This window comes from Littorina saxatilis, linkage group LG10, assembly GCF_037325665.1.
Source record: "Littorina saxatilis isolate snail1 linkage group LG10, US_GU_Lsax_2.0, whole genome shotgun sequence".
Taxonomy (NCBI): domain Eukaryota; kingdom Metazoa; phylum Mollusca; class Gastropoda; order Littorinimorpha; family Littorinidae; genus Littorina; species Littorina saxatilis.
Window position 1 is genome coordinate 3,537,347 of NC_090254.1, and position 5,087 is coordinate 3,542,433.

The 5,087-nt window shown below is 42.0% G+C and overlaps 1 long non-coding RNA gene across 1 annotated transcript; it reads left to right on the forward strand.

The window, feature by feature from the left end:
- Positions 1–282: 282 nt before the first annotated feature.
- LOC138977973 (uncharacterized) lies at positions 283–3,519 on the forward strand. Its single transcript, XR_011459544.1, has 2 exons — positions 283–506; positions 2,211–3,519. It is a non-coding gene; the product is annotated as an uncharacterized lncRNA (long non-coding RNA).
- Positions 3,520–5,087: the final 1,568 nt, after the last annotated feature.

Sequence of the window (5,087 nt, forward strand, 5' to 3'; positions counted from 1 at the left end):
ACAGCACTGGCAGAGAGCACTCAGACTCTGATCCATGCAAAGATAAATGCAGATGCAGAATCAAGGAAGAAAATTGGTGAAGCCATAGAAAAGAATGGCGATGCGATTGCTCTGGCAGGTAGTGCTTTTCATTCTCTTTCTATCCGCCGCAGGCAAGGTATCCGGCCGTTTCTAAATGCAAACCTTGCTGGTCTTTGTTCTGATTCTGTTCCGGTCAGTGACAAGTGGTTGTTTGGGGATAACCTAGCAACTTCTATGAAGGATATCAAAGAAATGGACAAATTGGGGTCAAGTTTGACACCTGTGGCAGGTCCAAGTGGGACTCAGAAAGCAAAGTATGGTGGTGCTAATGCTATGACTAACTACCGCTACAAGCCACATTTTTTAGGGAAAAAGAACAGTCACTGGAACCACCAGAGGGGTCGAGGCAGCCAAACCCAGAAACACTTCGGGGGGAAGGCACGCCCTCAGTACAGAAGAACCTAGGCACAAAATTGGTCGATAAGGTGAGTGACTATTACAGATCGTTGCCTTTATTATGTAAACAACTGAAATTAGAAGCAGAGAACTTTGAAGGTGGTCGTTTACAACGGTTTTACCCAGTCTGGCAAAAGCTTACTTCTGATCCAGAAATTTTGGATACAGTTAAGGGAGTAAGGCTAGAATTTGAAACTGCTGAACTTCCTTCGTCAGCCTGTCAGGCAACATTGAACCAAACAGAAAAAGAAGTGATTGACTGCGAAATACGTAAGCTTTGTAAGAAAAAAGTTTTGTCCAAGTGCTTGTCAGTGCCTGGGGAACATTTGTCCCCGGTATTCACACGTCCAAAAAAAGGATGGGTCACACCGCATGATTCTGAACCTAAAACGCTTAAATCAGGACATCACATTTGAGCACTTCAAAATGGATACACTCCAAGTTGCCCTGAATTTGGTTACACCAGGCTGCTACATGACATCAGTAGATTTGAAGGATGCATATTACACTGTGGCTGTTGCAGAAGACGATAAAAAATTCTTGAGATTTCTTTGGGAAGGACAGCTCTGGCAGTTTGATTCTATGCCCAATGGACTGGCTTTAGCTCCAAGAAAGTTTACCAAGCTCATGAAGCCTGTTTTTGCAAAATTGAGAGAGGATGGACATTTGTCTACCTCTTTTTTGGATGATTCTCTTCTTGTTGCAGATACTGAATCTGAGTGTATTGAGAACGTTCTGGCGACGGTGCAGCTTCTTCGCTCTCTTGGGTTTGTGGTGCACCATGAGAAATCAGTGCTTGAGCCAACACAGAAAATCCAGTACCTTGGAGTACTGATTGATTCTATTGCAATGACAGTCTCTTTGACCAAAGTTAGATCTGATAATCTTATTGAGTGTTGCAAGCGTGCTTTGAAAGTCCAGCTCATCACAATTCGAGATTTGGCTAAAGTCATTGGGAAGTTGGTGGCTAGTTTCCCAGCAGTAAGGTATGGGCCACTGTTCTATCGTAAACTTGAGAGTGTCAAAAAGGCTGCTCTGAAAAAAGAAAAAGGCAATTATGATAGTTGTACGGTACTTTCTGTTACAGCCAAAGATGAGCTGAGCTGGTGGATAGAGAATGTGAACACTGCATATAATGTCATTGCAGTTTCTCAGCCTGATATCACGGTAGCGTCTGATGCATCGCTATCAGGATGGGGCTGTGTTTGTGAGGACGAAAGATCAGGTGGACTGTGGCTACCCACTGAGGCTGCTTTCCATATAAACTACTTGGAGCTCAAGGCAGCATATTTTGCTCTCAAGTGTTTTGAGTCTAAAGTGAGCCAGAAGCATGTGCGTTTACTGTTGGACAATTCCACTGCTGTTGCCTGTATTAATAATATGGGGACATCTCATTCTGACTCTTGCAATGACTTAGCATTTTGTATCTGGCAGTGGTGCATTGCAAGGGGAGTGTGGTTGAGTTCTGCACACATTCCTGGTAAAGAAAACACTGCAGCAGATGAAGAATCCAGGAGAATTAATGTTGATGCTGAGTGGAAACTCAACAGTGATGTGCTGGAAGAAGCGTTGGTTCAGCTGGTAGTTTCACCTCACATTGATTTGTTTGCTTCCAGGATAAATACTCAGCGTTCCTGTTATGTGTCATTCAAAGCTGATCCAGAGGCACATGCTGTTGATGCATTTTCACTCTTTTGGCAAAGCCTAACTTTCTATGCTTTTCCTCCTTTTAGCATAATCCTGAGAGTGCTCCAGAAGGTGCGCAGAGACAAGGCTTCTGGTGTCATCATCGTTCCAGAGTGGAAGACACAGGTGTGGTGGCCAGTGCTGCTGAAGCTGCTGACTACAGACCCGGTGAGGCTGCCGTCCTCCATCAACCTGCTGTCTTTGCCAAGTCACCCCAGGACGAGGCATCGTCTTCTACCACGCCTTCAACTTCTGGCATGCAAGATATCAGGAGCAGATTGACTCATCAGGGGTTTTCGGGCCAAGCATCTTCCCTTATGTTAAACTCCTGGAGACCGTTGACTCAGAAAGCCTACAACACCTACATTCAGAAGTGGAAGCAGTATGTTAAAGACAAAGATATAGATGTGCTGTCACCTTCAGTGGTGCATGTTTGTAATTTTCTGGCTGATCTCTTTGACGCTGGAGCGAGTTTCAGTGCTGTGAACTCTGCTAGGTCTGCTTTGTCCGCTTATCTTCCGCGTATAGACGGTTTGACTATTGGCAATCATCCAGAAGTGTGTCGGTTACTAAAAGGTGTTTTTGAGCAGAGACCAGCTTTGCCCAAGCATTCTGACACTTGGGATGTAGGAAGTGTATTAGACTATCTGTGTACATTGCCTGATACAAGGGAGCTAACTTTGAAACAGTTATCTTCAAGAACAGCTTTGTTGCTTTCATTACTCACAGGGCAAAGAGGAAATGCCCTGCATTTGTTAAAACTTGATGATGTGAGATTGTTTTCAAATAAGTGTGTACTGTGGTTTTCTGACAAGCATAAGCACACCAAGCCTGGGGTTCATACTGAGCCAGCTGAAATGTTTGAGTTTGTACAGAATCGTAAACTTTGTTTGATGGATCATTTGAGAGTGTACCTGGAAAAGACTGAGAAATTGAGGAAAGGGAGAGAACTCTTTATTTCATATCAAAAGCCTCATGCACCAATATCCAGGAATTCTTTTGCCAGATGGGTGAAGGAAATGTTACGACAGGCAGGTGTGGACACTGACAGTTACAGTTCGCACTCAACCCGCTCCGCGAGTTGCTCGGCGGCGGCAAAGCAAGGTGCTAATTTGTCAACAATCCTGAAAGCGGCTGGCTGGTCGTCTGAACGAACTTTCATTCGGTTCTACAAGAGAAATGTGAAAGAAAAATCTAACTTTGCACAGTCTGTGCTTGATAGTTTCGTTAAGAAAAACTGAACATTCGGTTGGAGTTTAAAATCATGATGTAATATGAATTTGTGCCAAATTGAATTTTGTTCAAGTTATTGTTCAAACAGTTCTGTAATGCCGAAATAAATGTTGGCAATTGCAATTGGATTCTCATGTTTGTTTCGCAGTCACTAGGGGCTCTAAAGTCTCACGTGACTACGTATGACTAAAATTAGGTGATAAATAATTTAATAATTAAACTAGGCTTACGTAGGAAGGTGAAGTTTAATTAGAATTATTTTGAGCCTAATGGCAGGAAGGAGTAGTTACGTGCCCTCCCTGTCTGGCTCAGAATGAATCTGATTGAATGTATCCCTCCCTAATATGTAAGCCTAGTGACTGCTCCGAGCTCTAAATACTGGTCTTCCCTGGGCGCATGCGCTGATACTCACGTAACTACTCCTTCCTGCCATTAGGCTCAAAATAATTCTAATTAAACTTCACCTTCCTACGTAAGCCTAGTTTAATTATTAAATTAATGTTTAAGCCTCCAACCTGAAATGCAATACCAAAGTCCGGCCTTCGTCGAAAATTGCTTGACCAACATTTCAATCAATTTGGTTGAAAAAAAATTTGACAGTGCGGCCTCAACTTTCAAGAAAAGCCGGATATGACGTCATCAAAGACATTTAACAAAAAAATGAAACGTACACACACACACACACACACACACACACACACACACACACACACACACACGCACACACACACACACACACACACACACACACACACACACACACACACATACGCCACGACCCTCGTTTCGATTCCCCATCTATGTTAAAACATATAGCAAAAACTTGACTAAATGTAATAAAAATAAAAGGAAAACAAACAAGTCGCGTAAGGCGAAAATACAATATTTAGTCAAGTAGCTGTCGAACTCACAGAATGAAACTGAACGCAATGCCATTTTTTAGCAAGACCGTATACTCGTAGCATCGTCAGTCCACCGCTCATGGCAAAGGCAGTGAAATTGACAAGAAGAGCGGGGTAGTAGTTGCGCTAAGAAGGATAGCACGCTTTTCTGTACCTCTCTTTGTTTTAACTTTCTGAGCGTGTTTTTAATCCAAACATATCATATCTATATGTTTTTGGAATCAGGAACCGACAAGGAATAAGATGAAAGTGTTTTTAAATTGATTTCGACAATTTAATTTTGATAATAATTTTTATATATTTAATTTTCAGAGCTTGTTTTTAATCCGAATATAACATCAGAAAATGATGGAGAATAAGATAAATGTAAATTTGGATCGTTTTATAAATTTTTATTTTTTTTTTTACAATTTTCAGATTTTTAATGACCAAAGTCATCAATTAATTTTTAAGCCACCAACCTGAAATGCAATACTGAAGTCCGGGCTTCGTCGAAGAGTACTTGACCAAAATTTCAACCAATTTGGTTGAAAAATGAGGGCGTGACAGTGCCGCCTCAACTTTCACGAAAAGCCGGATATGACGTTATCAAAGATATTTATCAAAAAAAAGAAAAAAACGTTCGGGGATCTCATACCCAGGAACTCTCATGTCAAATTTCATAAAGATTTGTCCAGTAGTTTAGTCTGAATCGCTCTACACACACACACACACACACACACACACACACACACACACACACACACACACACACACGCACAGACAGACACACATACACCACGACCCTCG